Source organism: Papio anubis, chromosome 18 (genome assembly GCF_008728515.1).
Source record: "Papio anubis isolate 15944 chromosome 18, Panubis1.0, whole genome shotgun sequence".
Taxonomy (NCBI): Eukaryota; Metazoa; Chordata; class Mammalia; order Primates; family Cercopithecidae; genus Papio; species Papio anubis.
In genome coordinates this window covers 19,662,527-19,689,598 of record NC_044993.1, presented here as the reverse complement: position 1 = coordinate 19,689,598, position 27,072 = coordinate 19,662,527, and the positions used below count along the sequence as shown (strand labels likewise).

The 27,072-nt window shown below is 40.8% G+C and overlaps 2 long non-coding RNA genes across 2 annotated transcripts in view; one reads left to right on the top strand and one right to left on the bottom strand.

Moving 5' to 3' along the window:
• On the bottom strand, window positions 1-7,439 carry LOC108583546. The gene is made up of 4 exons (XR_001898291.2): window positions 7,359-7,439; window positions 6,890-7,227; window positions 4,246-4,459; window positions 1-941 (listed from the first exon to the last, which is right to left on the bottom strand). It is a non-coding gene; the product is annotated as an uncharacterized LOC108583546 (long non-coding RNA).
• A 328-nt stretch (window positions 7,440-7,767) lies between these two features.
• The window catches only part of LOC103880529, a 96,176-nt gene continuing 76,871 nt past the window's right edge, over window positions 7,768-27,072 (top strand). The window contains exons 1-4 of the long non-coding RNA XR_004179735.1: window positions 7,768-7,855; window positions 19,337-19,462; window positions 19,563-19,689; window positions 23,822-23,893. This is a non-coding gene — a long non-coding RNA (uncharacterized LOC103880529). The remainder of the gene's footprint in view (window positions 7,856-19,336; window positions 19,463-19,562; window positions 19,690-23,821; window positions 23,894-27,072) is intronic.

The following is a 27,072-nucleotide window of genomic DNA, read 5'->3' as shown; positions in this document are numbered from 1 at the left end:
TCGAACTCCTGAACTCAAGTGATCTGCCTGCCTCAGCCTCCCAAAGTGCTGGGATTACAGGCATGAGCCACTACACCTGGCCTGTTTTTTCATCCCAAATAATTAGCAGTGTGCCTGGCATGTAGTAGATGTCTGATAAATGTTTGAAAGAAGAGGATGAATGAATACAAATGAATGAGTTTGACTAAATGGGTCCACATAAAAACGGCTACAATAAAGCACAAACCTAAAATTTAGATGTAAAATTAGTGATGTCCAATTTGTGAATTTAAAAACAACTTTAAAATAAGGCTTACCCGTGACAGGTAAACCTCAAAGACTAGTGATTGACAAACTTGTTTTTGAGGTCATCGTGTTCTTCATTCCAATGTCTGCAGTTCTTGCTCTTTATTTTTTTTTGAGATAATTTTATACATAAAAATAAAAGCCCAGCCATTCCCATATTTTTCTCATAGAGATACAAAAATAATGACTACTTAGGGCAAAGAACCCCATGCTATATACAAGGTTTAGAAAATCTTTTTTTAATCCCTTTGTATCTTTTTTTGTCTTTTAAATATGTTTCGCATATCTAAGCAATTTAGGAAAACTATGAACAAAACTGTTCACGCATCCTAGGACCCTAATCTAACCTCAGGAGATTCGAGTTTCATTCTTATTTTTGCTACAATACTCACTCCATGTGCATCTTTTGTGTTTCTAAATATCGAAATCAGAATACATGTCCATATCTGTTAGTGAAATAGAGGAAGCTGTAACTGTATAGTATTTCCAGACAATGAATATACAGTAGATTTTGCATGTAATTTTTATCTCCTTCCATCAAGTGTAACAATATGTTGAATCTGCCATGGGCCTTTAAAGCTTCCGTGTTGTGAAGAGCTCTGCATGAAATTTTAAAGAGACTGGACCTTTCGTCTGCACAGCAGCAGGACTCCTCGCTGTAGGGACAAGAAAGGAAGAGACAGACAGAACATTTCTGAAGTAATAGTGAAAAATAACAGCAGAAGCAATTATTTCATCAAAGGTTGATTTTTTCCCCCCTATTCTTTATATATATGTATTTTTTCAAATTTCTTAGCTGGAGATTGTCTACCTTGTTACCGTCCTCTCCTGGCATATGTTACATTTGTAGGTTTCACATGGTCAAAATGGGGGAGAAAATTCATAAATGGAAAGATGTTTATTTTAAGAAGTGATGTTATTGATGATTGCATTTGAATGTGTTTGCAAGGGATCTGCGAGTGGGGAAAGTTGCAAGTAACTAAATTTGGCACTCCCCAGTATCCTGAGTCTGTTTGCTTGGGGATACGAATGATGCGGATATGTTTTCTTCCTCACTTTGTTTTCTCCCTTTTCTCCCACAAACGTTAGCACAAACTTTGACTGCTGTGGCAGGGCAAGAGAATTTTCTCTCTCCATCTCCGTGGCTAATGCTTTTTTTGTTGTTTGTTTAATCTGGGGAGTTTGCTGCGCCCTCCTGGCTGTGGAGTCAGTTTGTACCACTTCTGTGAGATGGACGTTATCCTGCTGGCAAAGAGGATAACCAAATACAGAACCCCATCTTCTTTTTCCGTATTTTTTTTTTTTTTTTGAGATGGAGACTTGCTCTGTTGCCGAGGCTGGTGTGCAGTGGCACGATCTTGGCTCACTGCAACCTCTGCCTCCTGGGTTCAGGCAATTCTTCTGCCTCAGCCTCCTGAATACCTGGGACTACAGGTGTGTGCCACCATGCCTGGCCAATTTTTGTATTTTTAGTAGAGACAGGGTTTCACCATGTTGGCTGAGCTGGTCTTGAACTCCTGACCTCAAATGATCCACCCGCCTCGGCCTCCCGAAGTGCTGGGTTTACAGGCGTGAGCCACCACACCTGGCCTTTTTCTGTAATTTTGATAAATCATCAAAATAAAATGCCTGGGCCTGCTCTGCTGTTTGCTTTTGTTTTGGATGACTTGCTTTAACCTCCCTCTTCCTCCATTTTCTTTCTCCTTTGCCTGATGTTGAGAGGATTGATAAAACACTGTTTGGGCTTGGAGGACTTTGGAGAAAACGCCCTCCCTCATGTTAGTTTCCTATCGGTGCTGCAACAGATTCCTACAGATTCAGTGGCCTAAAAGAACACAAATGTGTTCTCTTACAGTTCTGGAGGCCAGAAGTCTTATGGGGCTCAAGGTGTTGGCAGGGCTGTGTTCCTTCTGGGGAGATCCCCGGGAGAATCGGTTTCCTTGTCTTTTCCAGCTTACAGAGACTGTGTTCCTTGGCTCGTGGCCTCTTCCCCATCTTCAGAGTGCATTGCTCCAGCCCCTGCTTCTATATCCCGTTCCCTTCTTCTTGAGATCTTTAATCATGTATGCAAAGTCCCTTTTACCATGTAAGGGAGCATATTCACAGGTTTTAGGGATTAAGACTGTGGACATCTTTGGGGGCACATTATTTGGCCTACCATTGTGCCCTTCAACTCTATACTAAATAAAATTTTTGTAATCTTCGTTCTATTTATTTCCATTTGTGGATGAACAGAGCATTCCATTCTCAAATGGCAGTGACAGTGAACTTCTGGTTCTTTGTGTTTTGAGATAGTGTCTCGCTCTCTGGTCCAGGCTGGATTGCAGTGGTGTGCTCACAGCTCACTGCAGCCTCAATTTCTCAGGCTGAAGCCATCCTCCCATCTCAGCCTCCCTAGTAGCTGGGACTACAGGCATATGCCACCATGCCCAGCTAATTAAAAAAAATTTTTTTGTAGGAATGGGATTGATCTCGCTATGTTGTCCAAGCTGGTCTTGAACTCCTGGGCTCAAGCAATCCTCCTGCATTGGCATCCTGAGCAGCTGGGACTACAGACATGCACCACTATGCCTGGATCATTTTTTGTGGAGACAGAGTCTTACTACATTTTCTAGGCTGGTCTCGAACTCCTGGGCTCAAACAGTCCCCTTGGCCTCCCAAAGTGCTGAGATGGCAGTTGTGAGCCACCATGCCAGGCTATGACAGGAGAATGTCTTAAATGCACATGAGAGAGGAGTTTTGTTTGCATCCTCTCCAAAGATTCCCCTAAGAGTCAAAACTGTGATCAGCTTCGGGGGAGCAAACTTCTTTCAGCGCTGGCTCCCTAAGCAACTGGGGCTGTTTTCTCTGTGCCTTTCAGAGGCTTATGGAGTTTTCAGGAAGTAGATTTTTAGGATTCATCACTTCAGGCTCAGCCAGATGCTTGGAGATACACATATGTTATAATCTCAGCTTTTCTAAACTTCCTCACTGGATGGAGATCTTTATTCTCTTCATCTTACATTTATTAAAGATCTCTCCTCTTTTTTTTGGGTGATCCCCTCTCTCACCGACTGAGTGTGGCTTTAGGAAGATCTCCCTTCTCTGCCAAACATACTCACTCCATCCTCTGTGTTCCCATGGCATTTTGTGTTTTCTTTTATTGCAATCTCTATCTTTTATGATTGTGATTATTTGTTTCTGTGTCCCCTACTAAAGCTTGAGGGCAGGAGTCTTGACTTATTTGCCTTATTTTTTCATTTATTAGCACAGTGCTTGGCCCAGAGTAAACACTTAGTATGTATTTTTTCAACAAGTGAATTACTAAAAAATTTTTTTTTTCTTTGAGACGGGTTCTCACTCTGTCACCCAGGCTGGAGTACAGTGGCCGGATCACAGCTCACTGCAGCCTCGGCCTCTCAGGCTCAAGCCATCCTTCCACTCAGCCTCCCTAGTAGCTGGGACCACAGGCACGTGCTCTCACGCCTAGTTAACTTAAACATTTTTTTTTTTTGTAGGAATGGGGTTTTGCCATGTTGCCCAGACTGGTCTTGAACTCCTGGGCTCAAGTGATCCTTCTGTTGAAATGGGAGTTCCCTGATCCCCCTCACAGGACATGTGACAGGAGTGTGGCTTGTCTGTTGGGTTGCCGTGGCTGCTCAAACCCCTTACGGGAGGGAGAGCACGCAGACAGACAGGTGCGGGAGCCCAAGGGGGCGTGTGTTACAGTGTGCCCTTTTAGCCCTGCCGTCTGCGGACAGCTTGAGTGTTAACTAGCTCAGTGGACCCCCTGCCTTTCTGCCAGGGCACAGGGCCAGTGTGACAGCTTTCTGTATCCCGAGCTCTTCCGGCATCCCAGAAAAATCAGATCACACAGAGACTGGAAGGATGAATGTGGGGTTTTATTGAGTGGTGGACATGGCTCTCAGTGGGATGGATGGGGAGCCGGAAGTAGGGGATGGAGTGGGAAGTTGATCTTACCCTTGGAGCCTGGCCATCCAGCAGCCAAACCCCTCTCCGATAGCCCGCAGCCAAACTCCTCCTGGTGTTCAGATGTTCCTCCTCTTCTCTCTTTCTCTGCTGTGTTGTTCTGCCATCTGTCTACTTGTCTCCTCGCCTGCTCGTCTGTTTGTGGAGCCTGGGGTTTGGGGTTTATATGGGTACAGGATAGGAGCTGTGGTGGTCAAAAGGCAGCCTTTTGGATGCAAAAACGGAAATGCCTGTCCTCATTTAGGGCCGTGGGTCTTCAGGCTTGAGGGTGGGGCCTTTGCCAGGGAACTGCCCTCTTCTAACCAGTGTTTCCCTGTCTCCTGTCCATATCACTGCCTCGGGCTCCCAGAATGCTTGGATTTCAGGCATGAGCCACTACGCCTGCCCTAAACAAGTTTTGATGGATCCCTATCCCCTACTCACTGAAATACAAACCTTAGCAAATCATGAAAGCTCCTTCAGCTCCTTGTCACCCTTCTTCACTCTCCTGCCCCCACTGTGCCTACTGCTTTCTCTTCTCCACACTGCTTTCCATCTGATCTTCATGCCTGTGTTTCTCTTGGGATAATATGTAAGCCAGCATTCCAGGAGGATTACTCTGTGCAAGCCTCACTACCAAGCACTTTATGGGCATTTAATTCTCACCATACTCCTTTGTAGTTTCCCTTTTACATATAAAAATCCTGAGGCTTGGAGAGGTTACATAGTGATATGGTTTGGCTGTGTCCCCACCCAAATCTCAACTTGAATTGTATCTCCCAGAATTCCCACGTGTTGTCGGGGGGGATCTAGGGAGAGGTAATTGAATCATGGGGGCCAGTCTTTCCCATGCTATTCTCGTGAAGTGAATAAGTCTCACAAGATCTAAGGGGCTTACCAGGGATTTCTGCTACACCATGTAAGAAGTGTCTTTTGCCTCCTGCCATTATTCCTAGGCCTCCCCAGCCATGTGGAACTCTAAGTCCAATTAAACCTCTTTTTCTTCCCAGTCTTGGTTATGTCTTTATGAGCAGCATGAAAACAGACTAATACATGTAGCCTTCCCCCAGACCACATAGCTAGAAAGGAGTAGCGCTAGGGTTTGAACTCAGATGGCCTAGGTCTGGAGCTGTATTGATAGCTACCTCTGCCTCCTGATCTGGGTCTCCATTCCAAAGGGATTATTCAGCATTTCCAGAAAATCCCACATTCCCTTTGTGTCTATCATAATGCTTAAAAGACTTCCCTCTATTTAGTGGGGTTAGGAGTGAGGGTTTGAATTATAAGGGCTCTTGTATGGTTATAAGTTAGACCCTTAAGAGAACGCTGGATGGAGCCACTCTGAGGAACTCGTTGGAAACTACTCCCAACCATATGTCTCCATCAGCCATAGCTCCGAATGTGTGGAATTGGTTTCCAAAGAATTCCAAGACTATTTCCAATAGTCATTACACAGCTGGGCATCAGCCATCCCTTGCTTCTACTTCACTGGTGTCCAGACACTTTTGTTTAAAGCTATGGTCCTCATTCTTCAAAAAAATTCACATGGAACCTCAATGTATAAAACAGATAAACGCGGACATGAATTTTCCAGAATTTTCCACCTCAGTGTATAAAACAGATAAACATGGACATGAATTTTCCATCTCAATGTATAAAGCAGATAAACGTGGACATGAATTTTCCATCAGTGTGCCTTACCAGAATTATTCCACATCTCTTTCTCAATCGTAAAGACACAGCACTCTCCCTCCCACCTGCCTCCCCTAGTTCTTTTTTTTCTTTTTTTTTTGAGACGGAGTCTCACTCTGTCGCCCAGGCTGGAGTGCAGTGGCGCAATCTCAGCTCACTGCAAGCTCCGCCTCCCGGGTTCATGCCATTCTCCTGCCTCAGCCTCCCGAGTAGCTGGGACTACAGGCGCCCGCCACCATGCCCAGCTAATTTTTTGTATTTTTAGTAGAGATGGGGTTTCACCATGTTAGCCAGGATGGTCTCAATCTCCTGACCTTGTGATCCGCCCGCCTCGGCTTCCCAGAGTGCTAGGATTACAGGCGTGAGCCACTGTGCCTGGCCTGAGACAGGATCTTACTCTGTTGCCCAGGCTGGAGTGCAGAGGCATAATCATAGCTCACGGCTCTCTGCAGCCTTGACCTCCTGAGCTCAGGTGGTCCTCCCACCTCAGCTTACTGAGTAGCTGGGACTACAGGTGCATGCCACCATGCCCAGCTAATTTTTTGTATTTTTTTTTTTTTTTGGTAGAGATGAGGTTTTGCATATTGCTTAGGCTGGTCTCAAACTCCTAAGCTCAAGCAATTACGGAGTCTCACTCTTTCGCCCAGGCTGGAGTGCAGTGGCACAATCTCAGCTCACTGCAAGCTCTGCCTTCTGGGTTCATGCCGTTCTCCTGCCTCAGCCTCCCAAAGTGCTGGGATTACAGGTGTGAGCCACTGCACCTGGCCACCCTAGTTCTTTATGTGTTAACTCTGGGTCTACAGGGGAATCCACTGACCTGGGTTTGTGACAGATTTGTGGGAAACATGTTCTTCGACAATGCCTGTGTCAACCATGTAGACTGTATGAATTTGAAACAGGCCTAAGGTAGCAAGAGACAGTGGGAATATGGACTATAGATATTCCAAATAGGAAAAGAACTCACGTGGGGCTCATGGATGAGCTGTCTGTTTCTTAAGAGGCTTCTTGGGATGACATTACCTCAGTGAATCCACAGTCTAAGCACTGGCCTTTATCCTGGCAAGCTGGGAACTTCGATTTTTGTCTACACATCGTGTGGCTTAGTTGGCCTGTTACTTGAGCCAGGGTCCCTGTTGCCCAGGAAGCATTTGCATCAGCACTATTACCATGTGCTTTTCTGAAGCTGTTGGCTCTGTACTTCCATGGGTAAGCAATATGATTTTTAAAATTGATTCATTGTACCCTGTTACACATAGAGCAAGGATATAGTCAAGTGTTGCCAACCCAGAAGCCTTTCTGTGTCTGTTAAGGGAGAGAGCATACTATGTTAGTTAAGAACATAGGCACTGGAATTAAACAGAACTGAGTTCAAATCCCTGGCATTGCCACCTAGAAGCTATGGAACCCTTGCCAATTTCTTGAACTCCTCTTACCTTGTTTTTCCTTTCAATCATAATAAAAATAAGCAACCTTAGGGGCATTGTGAAGATGAAGTGCGATATACAGTGTGAAAGTCTGCGGTGTTTGGCACAGGGAGGTTGCCTGGTAATTGGTAACTTCTAGCTTCATTGTGATGTAGGTGGCCTTTCATCTCTCTCCTCTGATCCAGTTTGTGCTGATTTTCAAGTTTAACTTTCAGGAGCTCATCTTATGTATCTTGATTCCAGATTCCAGGAGGAGGCTCCTCCAGGCTCCTCAGAGGCCACACAGAGGGTCCCCAGCACAGCTTACTGCTTAGTGTCTCCTGTGCCACGGAGGAAGACATGTGGCAGGAGTACCCAGTGCTAATATGTGTTCATGTCTGTGGCGATGCTGACCATCCGGCTGGTTTGAACCAGGATAAAAGTGAAGACGTCGTCTGTGAAGACCCAACTCTTTCTTTGGCTCTTCTGTGGAATCCATCTTTGCTCTGCTGTCCTCTGCTGCCCAGGTATGTGCAGTATAAACAAGTTACACACATATCACATAAATCCATGCTTGTGAAAAATCCAAATAATGCATAAGCATATAAAATTTATTGTCTTCCTTTACTCTCCCAATGCCCCTCAACCCATCCCATTTACTAATCATTATTAAAAATACAAATACATGATTAGTAAATTAGTATTATTTTGGTGTGGATCATTCTAGACTTTTTTTCTATGCATTTATACACTTCTTTTAAAAAATGGTATTACACTATGCACATTTTTTGGCAAACTGCGTTATATTTTTTGAGAGCGAGTCTCACTCTGTCACCCAGGCTGGAGTGCAATGGCGCGATCTTGGCTCACTGCAAGCTCCGCCTCCCAGGTTCAAGTGATTCTTCTGCCTCAGCCTCCTGAGTAGCTGGGATTACAGGCACCCATCACCACGCCTGGCTAATTTTTGTATTTTTAGTAGAGATGGGGTTTCACCATATTGGCTGGCAGGCTGCCTTTTTAACTTAATGTTGCTTAATCTTTCATGTCAGCACATAAAATTCATCCTTTTTTTTTTTTTTTTTTTTTTGAGACAGGGTCTTGCTCTGTTGCTCAGGCTGGAGTGCAGTGGCACAATCATGGCTCACTGTAGCTTTGACCTCCAGGGCTCAACCAATCCTCCCACCTCAGCCTCCCAGATAGCTGGGACTGTGGGGACACACCATTACACCTGGCTAATTTTTGTATTTTTTGTAGTGATGAGGTTTTGCCATGTTGGCCAGGGTGGTCTCGAACTCCTGGACTCAAGTGATTCCCCTGCCGTGGCCTTCCAAAGTGTTGAGATTATAGGCATGAGCCACTGCTCCTCACCTCATCACATTCTTTTACATTTTTGCATAGTTTTCTGTATATAGATGAATCATTGTATACCATGAGAGTATTGATGGATACTTAGCTTTTCAGTTTTTAAATACTAAAAACAAGGTTTTGGTAAATATTTTTGGGTTACAAGCGATGTGTCTTTTAACATTTTGATAGATATTGCCCAACTCTCCTCCTGTAAGCCAGTTTATATTCCTATCCACAGTATGCAAGAAGGCCTGTTTCCATATATACTCACAAATATTGTATCTTCTTTAGTCTTTTTACTCTTTAATAACTTTATGATAAAACACTTTATTTTAATTTGCATTTTGCTGATTATCTGTGAGATTAGGCATCTTTTCAGTTTTTCCTTGGTTCTTCTGAATATCATAAGTTTATATCTTTTTCTCAGTTTTTGTTTGCATCACAGGAGCTCTTTGTATATTATGGATTTTTAGTTTTTTTCTCTGTACTTTCTTCTAGTCTCGGTCTTTTAATTAAAGCCTGGAAATATTGAGTTATGAGGTTATAGAACCTATATTAGCTTTCTATTTCTGTGTAATGAACCACCCCAAAATTCATAGTTTAAAAAAACAACCCATTTAATTTAGCTCATAATATTGCAGGTTGACAATTTTGGCTGGGCTCAGCTGGGTGGTGGTTCTTCTCTTTTTTTTGCCCTTGAGACTGTGTCTTGCTCTGTCACCCAGGCTGGAGTGTGGTGGTGTGGTCCTCGGCTCACTGCAGCCTCCGCCTCCCAGGTTCAAGCAATTCTCCTGCCTCTGCCTCCTGAGTAGCTGGGATTGCAGGCACGTGCCACCATGCCTGGCTAATTTTTGTATTTTTAGTAGAGATAGGGTTTCACCATGTTGGTAAGGCTGGTCTCAAACTTCTGACCTGAGGTGATACACCTACCTCAGTCTCCCAAAGTGCTGAGATTACAGGCATGAGCCACCGCGCCCGGCCAGATGGGTGGTTCTTCTAGTGTGGGCCAAGCCTGGTTAATCTTGTCTGAGGTTGCTTGTGTACTTGTAGTTAACCGATAGATTCTGTGGGCTGACTGGTTTATCATAGCAACACGTGGGACAGCTGGGATGATTGGGACCTTTTTCCACATTGGCTCTGAAACTCTTTCATCCCACTCTGTATTTGTTCCCATGGTGAGCACAGAGTTCCACAAATTTGAGAATGGAAGATGTAGAGTCTCCTAAGGCCTCAGCTCAGGGGGGTTGATATGCTTCCATTTGTGCACATTCTATTGGTCAAAGCAAGCCATAAGATCAGCCCAGATTAAAGGGGTGGGAAAATATACTCTACTTCTTGATGGGAGGAGCTTAACTATTATGACTAATTTTGCAGTCTACAGCAGAAGTCCAATTCAGATTCATGTTTGCTTACTGATTTAATGCTTGCATTTATGTTTGATGATTCTGCTCAAAAATATCTTTGGCAGGGCCAGGTGAAGATATGAATAGTAGGAGAGTAGAAGTCTGTATACAAATAATATTTTTCCATGGCAGAATGCATATTAACTTTTTAGAAAACCTTTCTTTTCATCCTGTTTCAAATAGGGTGGTTAGGAACATGATGTCTGGATTTCCTTTTTTTTTTTTTTTTTTTTTTAATTTCTTTTATTTTTTTATTTTTTATTTTTTCAGTCTAAGCTCAATGCAGTCTCTGCCTCGCATGCTCAAGTGGTCTTCCCACTTCAGCCTCCCAAGTAGCTGGGACTACAGCTGTGTGCCACCACACCCTGCTAATTTTTGTATTTTTAGTAGAGATGGGGTTTTGCTGTCACTCAGGCTGGTCTTGAACTCCTAGACTCAAGTGATCCACCTGCCTTGGCCTCCCGAAGTGCTGGGATTACAGGCATGAACAACTGTGCCCAACCTGATGTCTGGATTTCTAGATTGGTCAAAATGACTTATGATAATCCTGTTCCCCTGTCCCCATCCCCTCATTTTAAACATAATGAAAGGGTGTTGGGATGTGGTTATTCAATTGTAGTAATAAATGCCATGATCATTAATGCAAAGTATTAGACTAAAAATTTATACATGAAAATTTTCCAATTTAAAAAAGCCAACTTCTAGTCTTGATTTCTTGTGTTAATCTTTATGTTCAAGTTAGTTGATGTTGCTTGCAATTTCTGGTTGAAATGGTTAGTATAAACTCTTCTTACCTAATTCTGGCCTTGTAGGAACAGTCCTAGGAATTCCATCAATTCTTGTTTTTACTATGTGGAGTAAGCGGTGGTGGCCAATGAGTCCTTTGTCTAAGCTCCTCTCCCTTCTAGCGATCATGAGGCTTCTCAGTTCATACAATAGGTGTGAGGCTTAAGAATAGACTTATAGACCTGCCGGTTCATGTTTTCGTTTATAAATTTATGGTCTTTTGGGCAAACCTTTAACTCAGAATGAAGCATGAGTAATGTCTGAGTGTAACCTAAAATATTTTTATACAAAGATGGTACTTTTTTGAAAATGCAAGGTTATTTACTATTGTCCTCAGTTCTTTCTTAAGGAACAGAGGCACCTTGAAAATTTGATATATTTATACATAAAAGCCTGATTTCCTTTGATTCTTGTACATGTACAAAATGATGCTAATTAAAAGAAATATGCTGTTCAATAAAGGAACAGTGTATGATGAGGGAGCCGTCCGTGAATGCTGGAGCCAGAATCTTGTTTGAATTAAGAGGATGTCTGCTAAGTTAAGGCACCCCATGGAGATGTATAAGGCTAGAGCTTCCAGCAGTCCATACTGTCTTTATTGAGAGACATATTTATATCTTCCAGACTAGTAATTAATCACTCAGTGGGGTTTTCTTGGGGGGGAGTCGTGCACTCACAGAGAATCTTTTTGTACTGCCAGGAACCACAAAGCATGGGCACAATTAAAATGCTGATTCAATTTATTATATTGAAGCATGGAACAGGAATGTTTAAATGATGTTGACAGGGCCAGAATTTCAAACCACCTTTTTAAAAATAGAAAACAAATGCCTGTCCCCTTAAATTAAATTATATTAATAACATGTCTCTCATAAGTTGCTTGGAAGCAAAATAAAGCTCTTGACATTAATTAAAATTTGAAGATGTATCATTTGTTGTTAATGTGCAGTCTTTGTTAGGGGAAATACATTTCAGAGTGATCTATTTGTGAAAATTAAATGGGGAAAATTGCCTATTGAGCACATATCGGTTAATGAGGCTGCTTTTCTTAGAAATATAGATTCTTAAGTAACTAAAATGTTTTTATACTCCAATAATGGTTTCTATTTTTGATCCTCTCAAAAATTGTCTCTGTTACTCGAATTTTGATATTTCCACACAGAAATCTATTGTCAGGGGGCTTGTAAGCTCTGAAAACCAGGAAGGCCTTCATATATTTTGGGGTGTTGGGTAACATACATTTGCAATGAGAATTTCATCTGAAATTGATGTGGTTAGGCACATGGACCTCTTCCAAATACCTCAGCAGGACGAGGAGCCGAAGGGCCCCATTAGCAACCTTTAACTAGCTCTCCTCTAATGAAGGCGATGTTCTATGTTTTGAAACTACACGTTTCTGGTTTCACACGAACTAGAAAGTGCCATGAGATAATGGGATAGCTGTTGCCTTGCTGTACCCCAGCGACGGGAGGTAATAGAGTCACATCTGTGGAGGACCTCAGATGCAAATAATATTCTGAAAATGTATACATCTCCAGGGTCATGAAGGAAAGGCTGTTTTTCACCCTGGTAGTGGGTTTTATTTTCTTTTGGTCTTGGCACAAATGCATTTGACTTGGGGTTTCAAAGTTGATATCGAACAGAACTCTTAGACAATGTTAAAAGAATGTGTTCTTCAGTGGATGCAATAAAAATCCCATCAATGATGCATGTTGTCCGTCACCCCCTTCCTCCCATCTTCGTGGACCTTGATAGTCTAACCATGGCATGGAAACGAACTAACCTCTGTTGGCCTTGAGAATTCAGAGATAGAAGTGCAGATGGAGTGGAAGAACAGAGTCATTTATCTACGTGTGCCTTTCCACTGATTAAAATTAAAACAGCCACAGTGAAGTCAGTATTTATTTTTATGAACTTTTATGTGGTATGAGTTTTCTTTTGGGAAATGTCTCTGTTTTTGTGGAAAAATTCTTGTGACTTAGGTAGTAAACAACAACATTGTTGATGTTGTAAGAATTGTTTTTCTCTCCTCCCTTTAATCATTCCCCTGCATCCATTAAATCACCAATTCCTGTGGCTTCTACTCTTTGATATCTTAATGTTACACTTCCCTTCCCCCTTCCTGACCCCAAGGGCACCTTAACTCCAGTCACCGCAAACACTGATTTATTCGTCTTCTGTGTTAGAGGGCATGAGTCACATCTGATTTGACATGGCCAGTGTGTGGCATATAGTAGGTGATCAGTATATATTCAATGTATTAATGAAGGTTTCCGTATAAATCATTTAATTCATTCATTCTCAGTGGGGCAGAGGGATGGGTATGTGTGTCACTTCCCCCCTACCTCAGCATTTGGCAGCATCTGGAGACACTTTTGGCTGTTACAGCTGAACTGGGGAGTGTGTGTGTGTGTGTGTGTGTGCACGCGCATGTGTGTGCATGCATGCTACTGGCATTGTGAGTAGAGGCTGGACCTGTTGCTAAACATCGTACAGAGCACAGAATCACAACAAAGAATTATCTGACCCCAAACAGCAACAGTGCCAAGTTCAGGGAACTCTGCTCTAATTTGATTTCAGAATATCTCTTTTGAATAGATAAACAGGTAGCAGAAGTTTCTTTACTCTAGATATGAGAAAATACACTAGGAGAGATTAAATGCCCTATCCAAGTCCACCCAGCCTAAGGTAGTCACAGAACCAGGAATTCAACCCTAGGCCCTTGATTCCAAATCTAGATAATAACTAGACTATTTCAATCACTAAGATGATTATTGTGATTTTAAAATGGTATCTGAACAATTGCCTTGTATTTGAGCCTTGGAAGGCTGTCCATACTCTACTCAAAAGTAATATATAGGAATTAAGGCAGAAAATATTTTGTATGTGTATTTGAAAGTATATCCGAGAGACATTCCTTTAGATCTTGTATAAACGATTTGAATCTGCCAGGCTTACATTTTTCTACACAGAGTAAATTTCTTCAGTGAAGTGAGTCAGCTCATCCATGATCCCATTGACACAGTTCTGAAAGATTAACATTATTAAATATTTTTGTATTATTAAAATTGAAGCCTGAAATGTCTGAATTGACCATTAGATATTTGAGTGAATGCCTAATTAATTTTTAACGCAGTACTTATTTACATTCTGGGAACAGTACATGGAGCACAGCTGCTTCGAGTGCATGAATCTGTTTAGCACCTGAGTCATACATTTGAAATAAAACTATTGTGTGTCTGTGCCTGTGCCTAGACCACTGTATATTGTCGGGCCATTGCCTTTCTAGAAATAGCAATAGAGATGGATGAGAGAAGATGCAGATTTGGGTAATTAAGTTAGTCAAGGGAAAAAAACAGTTGATTTAAACAAAAAAGAGAGATCTGGCATACAAGAATGTTTCCAGTGTACAAGATGCCGAGGGAGAAACACAGGTATTCAAGACATACTCTCTTTTCTTAAGGAGTGTTTACATAGGTGACAGGTATGTACGTATCAAAACTAATGAATGAAATAAGGCAACCTGAGGGCTGAGTGAATGGCAGTAGCATGGAACGCAGAAGGGGAAAAGTATTGGTGAATTCTGGGAAGGAATTAGCTGACAGGAGACTCAAAATACACATTTAATCCAAATTGGAAAATATAAATCATGAGCCTTGGTTAAAAAATATTTCATAATAAATTATCCTAGATAAGATATTACTTTAAAGATTTTGTTTTATTGATTCATCATATTTGTACATATTTATGAGGTACCTGTGATTTTTTTTTTTTTTTTTTGATGTAGAGTTTTGCTCTTGTTGCCCAGGCTGGAGTGCAATGGTGAGATCTTGGCTCACTGCAACCTCCACCTCCAAGGCTCAGGTGATTCTCCTGCTTCAGCCTCCTGAGTGGCTGGAATTACAGGCACGTATTACCACGCCTGGCTAATTTTGTATTTTTAGTAGAGATGGGGTTTCTCCATGTTGGTCAGGCTGGTCTCAAACTCTCGACCTCAGGTGATCTGCCCGCCTGGGTCTCCCAAAGTGCTGGGATTACAGGCGTGAGCCACCGCGCCCGGCCACCTGTGGTATTTTTTTAAATGCACTGTAATGGTCAAGTCAGGATATTTAGGATGACCATCATCATAAGCATTTATCATTTGTATATTAAGCAGTATTTCTTATTTATTTATGTTTTTTGGGACGGAGTCTTGCTCTGTCTCCCAGGCTGGAGTGCAGTGGCCGGATCTCAGCTCACTGCAAGCTCCGCCTCCCGGGTTTATGCCATTCTCCTGCCTCAGCCTCCCGAGTAGCTGGGACTACAGGCGCTCGCCACCTCGCCCGGCTAGTTTTTTGTATTTTTTAGTAGAGATGGGGTTTCACCATGTTAGCCAGGATGGTCTCGATCTCCTGACCTCGTGATCCGCCCGTCTCGGCCTCCCAAAGTGCTGGGATTACAGGCTTAGAATTTCTTATTTTTTATATCGACAAAGAAACAGAACTCTTTTCTGCAACTTCTGTCCACATCTTCTTTGTGATATTTGGATGCTATTCAAAAAGTAGACATCTTTTTGGAAAGATTTTACTTACTCTTTAAAATTCTTTCGATACCATCAAGTTCTGATCTTTACAGGTGCTGAATTTTTCTGGATTCCTTAGGGCTCTCTGCCATATCATGAAATAATTTTAAGTACTTTCTATATAAAAATTGTAAGAGTCACTTGAAGTAGAATTTAAAGAATATTTAGAAGAATACAAAATACCTTTATTTCTATTCTGCTTTTCAATGTCATCCTTGACTTTGCATGTAAACATGTGGTTTTCCAAAGTTGGGATAGGTGCTGGCTATTCCAGAATGGCTGAGTCAAAAAGGTGAAAAGATAGTTTTGGAAATAGATACAGGTATAAGTTTATTTATTTGTTTATTTAGTGGCAGGGTCTTGCTCTGTTGCTCAGGCTGGAGTGCAGTGGCACAAACTCAGCTCACTGCAGCCCCAACCTCCTGGGCTCAAGTGATCTTCTTGCTTCAGCCTCCCGAGAGGCTGGGACTATAGGTGCATGCCACTATGTCCAGCTATTATTATTATTATTTTTTTTTTTAAGAGAAAGAGTCTCACCATGTTGCCCAGGCTGGTCTTGAACTTCTGGGTGCAAGCAATTCTCCCACCTTAGCTTCCCAAAGTGTTGGGATTATAGGCACGAGCCATCTCATCTGGTCTAAAGTTTTCAAAATTATGAAAAAGAACATACAAGTAGAAAATTATACTTTAGTTCACAGTAGAGAGGAAAACGTTTGAAAATTATTCCCATGGGAGGCAGAATAAATAAAATTGCTAACTGACAGCATTTCTGCTTTATCTTTTAAAACCCAAATTAAGTAAGCATTAGATTGAATCATTTTGGCCAAGAAAAATGGCAATTTTATTGTCAACCTAACAGTGGCTAAATATGCGGGAAATTTAGAAAACACCAATTTAAAAATTACCAGTGGGGCCAGGTGTGGTGGCTCACACCTATAATCCCAGAAACATTACGGCTGTATTAACAAAACACGTTATGAATACATTAACACAGACATCACATTCATAAAAAAAGTGTTACATCCCAGAATACCAACATGTGTAAAGGTTAGACTGAGGGTTACTGAACAGTGAGTGTCCATCTGATTCATAGCAGAGTGCAATGATACTTCATTTAAAAATTAAAAAATTGAGAAATCTCAATTTTATTGAAAAACACCAGGTAATGTGGTGATTTCATCCCCCAAATCTTATTAAAAAAATCTTTCAGTCCAGCTTGTTTAAAGTTCTGCATTTAGCAGGAATGTTTGAACATATTAGTCAAAAAAGCAAAATTAAACAGACCTCAAGGTGACATTATTTTACACTGAGATATTATACAAATATTTTTTTAGCTCTTGGGATATGGCAGCTGAAAGGATTAATTTTAAATTTCAGTCAAACATGTCTAAATTGTAAATAGTAGAAACTGGTTTCTAGATCACTTGAAATCTTTTATTCAGCGGAATAGAGAAACATATTATATCCCTTTAAATGGGGCCAGTGTTGTGCAGAACTGTGAAGTAGGCAATGGTTATTTTCTAGCTGGTTGCAGGCTCTCCTTTCTATGTTGTTTAGTGTCTACTTCTGTCAAGATCTACTTGCAGAAGAAGAGCAGACTGGGGGCGGTGGCTCATGCCTGTAAGCCCAGCACTTTGGAAGGCCGAGATGGGAGGATCACTTGAAGCCAGGAGTTCAAGACCAGCCTGGGTAATGTGGCGAAGCCTTGTCTCTACAAAAAAAATACAATAATTAGCCAGGCATGTTGGCACATGCCTGCAGTTCCAGCTGCTTGGTAGTCTGAGGTGAGAGGATCGCTTGAGCCTGGGAGGTCGAAGCTGCAGTGAGTTGAGATTGCACCACTGCGCTCCAGCCTGGGCAATAGAGGGAGACACTTTTTTTTTTTTCTTTTTTAAGGCTGGGTGCGGTGGTCCACGCTTGTAATTCCATCACTTTGGGAGGCTGAGGCGGGCAGATCATCTGAGGTCAGGAGTTCGAGACCAGCCTGGCCAACATAGTGAAACCAGCTCTACTAAAAATACAAAAATTAGCCAGGCATGGTGGCACATGCCTGTAGTCCCAGCTACTTTAAAGGCTGAGGCAGGAGAATCGCTTGAACTCGGGAGGCGGAGGTTATGGTGAGCTGAGATCATTACGGCACTGCACTCCAGCTTGGGTGACGGAGTGAGACTCTTGTCTCAAAAAAAAGAAAAAAAAAGGATTAGATAAATTCATTCACGCAGAGTGGAATGTCTGAGGTTTACTTTTTGACTGTTTTCAGAAAAGATTGGTGAAGGCACTCGAAGGTCATGTCATGATTTCACAGAAAGTGAAGGTGCCCTGACTGCTTGGTATTGGGAAAGGTAGGAAGATGGGGTGGGGCATGACATCCACAAGGCTACTGTGAGAGGATGCATGGAGTGTAGCAGAGAGTGTACCGTCATACGATGTAATCAGCACTGATCATGAGAGCTGTGGGCTGAGTGCGGGAGCTCATGCCTGTAATCCCAGCACTGGGAGGCTGAAGCCAGAGGATTTTTTGAGTCCAAGAGTTTGAGACCAGCCTGGGCAATGTAGTGAGACCCCATCTCTACAAAAACATAATAATAATGAGAACTATAGTTATTATAAAGAGGAAGAGGGATTCAGTGTATGGCCCCCAAAATAAAAAGAACAGATGAGTGGAAGATCTCAAGGATGCAGATTCCAGTTGGATGGGAGGAAAAACAATATTCTAACAGAGCTTTCTAAAAATTAAATGGGCCATCCCAGGAGAGGACTTTCCAGTCATTGGTGTGGTTGTATGTAATTCAGATCTGTCACTCCCAAACCAGGCACACGTCAGAAAATCTGGGTGGGGGGCTCGTTAAAAATACTCCAGTGTTTCTGACTTAGTAGGTCTGGATGTGGCTCAGAACCTGTATTTTTATCAGCACCTGGGTTATTCTGAGGCAGCTCGTCCATGAAGCAGCATTTGGAAATCACTTGTCCATATGACCACCTGATGAAGACATTATGAAGGGAAGTGAGGTGTTGGGCAGAAGATTGGGGAAAGATTCAATTTCATTTCATTAAATATATTTTTAGAATGTTTTTGGAACACGTGACTCCTATTCTCTTTTCCCATGTTATTAGGAATGTTTTCAAACACACAAAAAGTTGAAAAAATTTTATAGTGAACACCCATATACCCACCACCTAGATTCTCTTATTGACATTTTACTATACTTATTTTGTCACATATATATTGAGATGAAGTTTACATACAATAAAATGTACACACTTGAGCGTGGCGCTTCTATGATTAGGAAGGATGAAAATGTGCATTGGAGACAAGGTGGGTGGGTGGATGTTGATGAGCAAGTAACAAGATCAATGGCTGGAAAGTTGAGAGAGGTGAGAGGATGTGCAAGGTACGTATCAAATTGGGCTATTGAGGAGGACATTTGAGATGGAGATAAAGTCTATGCTTATTATGATGAATTCTCTATTTGTGAAGTTGCCTATTTGCAAAAATTTCCTTTTTGCAACCACACCAAAGATTGGAAAGTCCTCTCCTGGGTAGGCCCATTGCATTTTTAGGAAGTTCTATTAGAATGTTGTTTTTCTCCCCATCCAACTAGAATCCGCATCCCTGAGATCCTCCAAATCAGTACTCGTGGTGCCTTTGCAGTCATTTGCGGACATGCATAGAGCGATGAAAAATTTGTTGATAAAAATACAGATTCTGAGCCCCATCTAGATCTACTAAGTCAGAAACACTGGAGTATTTTTAACAAGCTTCCCACCCAGGTTTTCTGATGTGTACCTGATTTGGGAGTGACAGATCTGAATTACATACAAGTCAAAGATTGGAGAGTCCTCTCCTAGTTCGGCCCATTTCATTTTTAGAAAGCTCTATTAGAATGTTGTTTTTCCTCCCATCCCACTAGAATCTGCATCCCTGAGATCCCCCAAATCAGTACTCATGGTGCCTTTGCAGTTGTTTGTGGATAAGCATAGAGTGATGAAGAATTTGAGTTATCCGACATGGATGTTCCCAGATGATGTTGAATAAGGTAACGCTCTGTCTTCTTATTTCAGCCCTTGTAAATAAATGTTTTTAAATTTGCAATCTGCTTAGTGCCATATTTTCCACATTTTTGTGATATTTCCTAGTGATTTTGCTGTTTAAAATGCCTCCTTCCTCCGAAGCTTCGTATTGAAGTGGTGTCCAGTATTCCTAAGCAGAAGGCTGCGAAGTGTCTCACAGAGAAAATATGTGTGTTAGATAAGCTTCATTCAGGTAGGAGTTAAGGTGCTTTAGTTCTCAGTTCAATGTTAATGAATCAATAATATGTTAAATAAGGTTTATTTAAATGAACACATAAAGTAAGGTTATGTCTTGATTGATAGAAACATTGTGATCAACATTTGCAGGAACCCAACTCTGTATTTCCCCTGGGATCCATGGTTCAGTGTTCCCTAATTCAGTGTTTCCGTTATGTTCAGTAGAACGTAACTACCAATAATAGATTGTAACACCTTGGGTGGGTCAAAGAAATGGATTGGACACTTCAGTGTTTCTCATCTTTGAAGCTCTGATACTTGGAATTTTCTTAGGCGCAGATGTATTTGCAAGAGCACACCGGCAAATCCTAGGCTTTAGAGTGTGACGTTTTTGTGGAATAATTAGTCTACTTGTATGAGAAGTTGGCAGGCTAAACATTCCATTTATTTAAACATTCTGCTAAACTAATAATTTGGGGATTATGTTCTTTGATTTCATATAAATTTGTTGTGTGAAAATGTGCTGCATTTCTCTTAAATATAATCCTAGTAGAAGAATGGTTTACATACCCGATCATACCACCTTTTTACTGTGGCTTTATATAGAGATTTGTTTGTTTTCATACCTTTCAAGATTATTTCTTGTCCAGAGCCTGACTCCTGGGTCTGGAATTAGAACTGGGTATGCAGCTTATAAGAAGGGGATAAAATGATAGTTGTGGAACCAGAGAGATAAATATGTCAGGGAACCTCAGACCTGGCCCCACCTACAGGTGTGTGAGGCAGAAAGGTGAAGCTGAGCCCAGTGGGGAACAAGCAGCTGAGAGTGTGGATGAAGGTCAAGGTTGAGTTCAGCAATGGACTCCACATCTTTTACTGCAGGCTCCCTCTTTTTGAGCCTGGGACCTAAACATAGCATGTCAGAGCTGGACATTCCTAGATATTTTTATTATTTTAACATTAGTAACCAAATATTTGATTATCTGTCTGTTGTGTATGAAATATAAAATACAGACATTACGGACCTTATTTTGAAGGATCGACAATCTGTTTGTGGAGGAAAACACAAATTACACATAGAGAATAGTAGATAACAAAATAATAGGTGGATGAATATGATATTGTAACCCATGATCCCCGGGTTTTTGGGCATGCACCCTGAAAAAGCACCCACTTGTAACTGTTGCATCTTGAGTTGTTTCAAAAAGTTCCAGAGTTAAGCTCAGCTCTAGATGAATAAAAACTGGTTGGGTCCAGAGACCTCTGAGTTGGAGATGAACCTTGTGAACTTTCCTTATTACCATACTAAAAACCCCACCCAGGGAGGAGCTTATTTGCCATTTCCTATACATGTGACCTATGGAGAAGCATGATCAGCTACTTCACCGGCTCTGCCTTTACTCCGCCTCTGCATACAATGGCTCAGCTAACCAGCCTAATGAAAGCTGTTTTCACCATTGTTTGGGAGGTACTGTTTTGGGAAACTGCCCCAGCTGTCCTCCTTACTTGTTGCAGGAAACAAAATCCCTTTGTTTAAATCCTCCTTGGTTGTGGTCTTTGGACTGTCACCAACCAAGTGGTAAAACCCACCCATTGTGTGGGTGACAGTATTATCTAAAATTCAATACGTAAATGCTGGAGAAAGGAAGTATCAGAGTGGGGAGACTCCATGGTCTCATTTTGCTAAATGTAGAGCCAGTTTCACACGTCTAAAAAAATTTTCTGAAAAATAAAAGGTAGAGAATATAAGCTTTAAAAGTTTCATAAAGTTAATCTAAAAATACTTTTATATCTTAAGACTTCGTATGGCCTGTAAGAAAAAGTTTACTGATCCTATGAAAAAAAAAAAAAAAAAAAAAAAACATGTAAAAAGTGAATCTGCTCTGAAGTCAGAAGTGCTTATTGAATACCCATGCTTTGTCAAGCAACATAGAAGAGGATAAACGTAATATTAATACAGTGTTAAGACTAGGTCTGTTTCCTTAATGTCTACAGTCAAATAAGGGAGACAAAATATATGAGGAAACATTAAACATAAAATTTAAGTTGCCCCATATGAGGGTTACAATTTTATGATTTTAAATGAAATAAGTGATGCTACTTAAGATTCTGACTTTCTTCCTATAAATGTAATGTCTCTTTTTTTTCTCTGCCTGTCTTAAATATTTTTCCAGCAGTTTGACTATGCAATATATCAGTGTTTTAAATTTTTGTTTTCCTTTTTAAAAAATCTTGCTTATGATTCTCTGGGATTCTTGGATCTGTGATTTGTTGTTTTTCTTTAACTTTGGGAAATTCTTGTCCATTATCTCTTTATGCTTGAACTTCAGTTACACATACGTTAGGCCATTTGATTTGCCCCATAACTCTACTTCTTTTTTTTAAAATTATTTCTTTTTATTCTTTTTTCTCTACGTGTTTTAGTTTGGAACTTTCTATTAATCTATCTTTACATTCACTCTGTCCTGTCTGCTAATAAACCTATCAAATAAATTTTTCATCTCTAATAATGTTTTAATTTCTATCATTTCCACTGGACTCTTTTTATAGTTTCTGTCACTCTGCTTAAATTTCCTATCTGTTCATGCATGTTGTCTAACTTTTTCACTAGATCATTTAACATAGTGATCATGGTGATTTTAAAGTCTCTGTTCAATAGTTCCAGCATTGAAGTCATCTCTGTGTTTGCACCTGTTGGTCAATGATTTGACAATAGCATCCTTTATCTTGCTTTTTTGTGTGTCTTGTACTTTTCTATTGAATGCTGGACATTGTATGGAGAAGAACTGAAGAGACTGAGTTGAATAGTATTTTTGCCTGGTATGGGCTTACTGCTTTCATGTAAACAGTGTGGAGTTTGAATCCATGTACTTTCGAGTTGAGTTGGGTTTGCATTTTGTTGTTGTTGTTGTTGTTGCTATGGTTATCATCAGTTCATCACAGGCTTCACATCCCTTGGTGATGGCTGCCATTCCTTTGAGCTTAGAGTGGGATCTGGAGTACTGGATGACTTTTCTCAGTGTTCTCGTTCTACCTTGCTTGCCTGAAACACAGAGGGGTCTCTCTTCATGTTTTTGCCCTTCTCAGTGTTAAACTACTGTTGCTTGTTAATTGGTTTTGGGCTTGGGTGGGGGCAGAGGGGACTCTCTCTTGTAATGGCCCAGCCTCAGTCTTAGGCGGGCCGTGTATGCCTGGGCCTCGAAACTGGGGTTTTCTCAGCATTCCTTCATCTACTCTCTATGTCAGCTGGATTCTGCCTTGTATCTGTGGTTGGCCTTAGGTGGCAGAGAATTTTTTTCTCTCTCCTAGCAGTAGCTGACCTGTGTCTGGCATCATTGCAGAGTCCTGGGCCCAAGATTTCCTGCCCAACTCCACAGAGAAGGGTGTCTGCTTGAAAGGGTCTTCATCAGTGCCTGTCTCCATCAGCAGCAGATGTGTCTCTGAAGGATGACTCTCAGGTTTCCTGCTGTGGTCCCTGTCTTTGTCTTCAGTATGCGTACCCAGGGGAGGCTCATGAAACTGAGGTTGAAGCTGAGATTGTGAGTGAAAATTCCCCTGTGTCTGCGGCTCCTAGCTATTCCAAATTGACACACCAGCCCACACTTGCCCTGTAAGAATTCATTCAAATTTTGGCTGATTTTTTTCTTACCTAGCTGAATAGTGACCACCTCTGTCTTCCTTGCTCTGCAAAAAGCTTTGTGTGCAATCTCCCTTTAGAAAGCTTGTCCCTCTTTGGAATTCAGGTTACTTGGTTGCGTTAGGACTTCAGCCCTCTGATGGGCTCGAGAATAGTTACAGTTTTGTAGATTATCTGACTCTTTTGTGGTTGTTAGAGTGGGAGCAATATTCTTTTTATGGCACTCATCATCCTAAGTAGCAATGAAACTCTGAGTTTTTTACTTAATGTGTGTGCGTTTGTATTACCGTGCTAATCAAAATGAAATCTATCAACTAGAAAGCACTAAAAGAAACTTGGAGGAGAAACATAACCACTCTTTTCTCCTTAGTATCTGTAAGGTAGTTGAAATAGTTGAAACAGTATTAAGTGTTAACCTTGAACTTCCCTGAAGCTATTTCTGAATCCAGAGTCCTAATATCTTAAAATTGAAACCCACCCCTGTCCCTCTTCCTTTCTCCCTCCTCTAAAGGAATCAAATGGAATGGAAGGATTGAGGCTGAATGTCTCCCACTGCAAATTGGGCAAAGGCTCTAGAAGCTGGGTAAGCATTGTAGAGATTGAAGGGGGCTCTAGCAGAAACTACAGCAACAGCTGTGTATGTGGGAAGAGGATATCTGGAATTAAGGAACAAAGCAAGAGAGAAGAAGGAGGGACTATTTAAAAAAATAGTGCCTGCATCATTACAGATCAAAGTCAGGCTGGATCTTTATCAGGAACCTATTTTTGTGTATTTTCTAAAGTTTCACTTTTTAAATTATAAGCACTTTTTACTTATGTGATCAGTAGAAAAGCAATACATTTAAAGAAATAAATATGTAAGACCATAATGGAAAAAAATGTATTGGAAAATACAAAATATTTCTGAATGTGTATAGACAAGTTAATTTTCCATGTTTCTTGTGAGATGTCTCTTTCTTCTTCTTTAAAGAATTCATCATACATTTGATATTCTTAAGAAGTATCCTATTGTATTCCAGAACTATTATCAAGTTTTGTTTCTATATGAATATATGTATAGACAAGATTTCACTGTATTTCTTCAAATCTAAGATGCACATTTTTTCACATTTTAATATCTCTGAAATTGGAATGTGTTTTAAATTGATCATATGCCATAGCTTAATTGGCATAGCTTTTTCTTTTTCTCACTAAATAAAATAGTAGTGTGTCTTAAAATGGACGGAATCTTCAATTTGAGGAAATACAGTAGTACACAGGTTATTTCACAGATTAAGAACTAATAAGCATGTAATTTGTTTTTGTAAAAGTGGGTGGAGCTTTCTTGACCTTTCCTAGACTGATCCACCCACAAAGAATAATGCATGCCAGTGTTTGAGATGTTTATACATCCATATTTTGATTTTTAAAAGGAACTAAATTACACCAACTTTCAATTATAGCATAAAATGTAATGCCTCTATTCCTATATATGTATAATAGTTTTATTTTCCCCTCTGCTTTTCATTTAAGTTATAATCTCTATAGAAAGTTGACCACTCAGTTTTTATTCCCTCTATAATTTCTCAGCAACTAAGTGCCTGTATTTGCTGTTTGTAAAGGGTCACCCAATATTACATAAGCATAGATAAATGGTGAGCACTTGGTCCTGTGGTTCTCCCTTTTCTGTAAAGGGGACAAGTGTCTGGAGGACAAGACTTTGATGTCATCACCATGTAAATGGTGGCAGAATTCTATAACAAGAAGAACTCTTTAGCTTCATTGTACATTAAAGTTTTGTTTACGCTTAGGGTATGGTAAATTATAATTTGTTGTCTTTGACCCATAGGAACCCAGTTGTCTTGATTACAGTGTCTGGATATCAAAGGATGAATAAGCTTTATTTCCCTCTCTGAAATGAAAAACTTGTAAAATAATGTTTAGAAAACTCATTCATAGCCACCAATAGCTTTAATTAATTAAAGGCAGAGGATCTTAGTTTCACAAAATATATGCACAACTTTGACATCATAAACTGTCCTTGTGTCTTTAGTGGATTTGTTAATTGTCTTTGATGTTGGATCACCAATGTATACAGCTGGTAGGGTCAAATAATTTGGGAAAGTAAATATTCTTTCTTACTATCAACACAGAGTTCAGAGCTGTTCTCTGAAGAGCTGTCACTGACAGAGGAAAATACAGCCGTGCGAAGAAAACTCTTTCCTTCCATACATGGACTTAAAACATCTGATTTGGTAGCTTCTCTTAGACACAATCTCAGTCCTTCCCTTTCATGTATGCACTCTTTTCTCCAATATTACACAAGTTCTTTGACCTAGAGGTTTTCTGAATAGACACATGGAGAAGAGCAACAAGATAAAATTACGATAGGGCAAAATAAGCACATTGAAACCAGAATTTTGACATGTGAATTGAAACAATGATCAGGAACTGTATTAGTCTGCTCTTGTACAGCTACAAAGAAATACCTGAGGCTGGGTAATTTATAAGGAAAAGAGGTTTAATTGGCTCACAGTTCTGCAGGCTGTACAGCAAGCATGGTGCTGACATCTGCGGGGCTTCTCCGGAGGCCCCCAGGAAACTTACAGTCATGTAAAAGCTACACACTTTTAAACAACCAGATCTCTCGAGAATGCACTCACTATCAGGAGGACTGTACTAAGGGGGATGGTGCTAAACCATTCATGAGAAACCCACCCCCATATTCCAAACACCTGCTGATATGGTTTGGATTTGTGTGGCCACCCAAATATCATATCAAATTGTAGTCCCCAGTGTGGGAGGTAGGGCCTGGTGGGAGGTGATTGGATCATGGTGATGGATTTCCACCTTGGTGCTATTCTCATGATAGTGAGTGAGTTCTGGTGAGATCTGGTTGTTTAAAAGTGTGTGGCACCACCCGCCCCCCTGCTCCTGCTCTGGCCATGTAAGAAGTGCTTGCTTCCCCTTCACCTTCCACTATAATTGTAAGTTTCCTGAGCGCCCCGCCTTCCCACTCCCACCCCCCCTACCTGACAAAGCAGGTGCTGCCATGCTTCCTGTACAGTCTATGGAACTGTCAGCCAATTAAATATTTTTTCTTTATAAATCACCCAGTCTCAGGTATTTCTTTATAGCAATGCCACAATGGCATAATATACCTTCCACAAAGCCCCACCTTCAACACTGGTGATTGCATTTCAATATGAAGTTTGAATGGAGACACACATCCAGACTATTTCAGGAACCATAACTGGATCTCTCTTCAAGCCAGTAGGTTCATTCTGGGGCTATCTTTATTTGAGAAGATTTTTTTTTCTTCAATGTGAACCACATATATTGAATAAAAAACAAAACAGAGTTAATACCTGTGATATTTTAACACATTGGATGAGGAGAAAGTTGAAAACGAGTTCTGCCATGTAAATATAATTTAAGTAAAATGCTTTTTGAAGGAGCAATGTGAATGACTAGAGTTAGGAAAAAGCAAACATTTGGGAAATTTTGGACTTAGGTCTTGTGAAGTATAGTTTGATTCTTTCTTTTCTTTGTAGTTTGATTCTTGGCATTAGTGGAATGAGAAGAAGTTCAAAAGAACCTCGTTAGAAATTTCTGGGTTTCAGTGAATCTGGTGAGCTAGCTTTGGTTTGAATGGAAGGGTAGAATTGTAAAGAAATGAGATATTTAGCAATCATGTCACAGGCTTTAGAGACAGAGAGTCTACCAAAAATTCATAGAAATGCTCAACCAGAAAATCTGCCTTTTCCCCTTACATTTAATAAT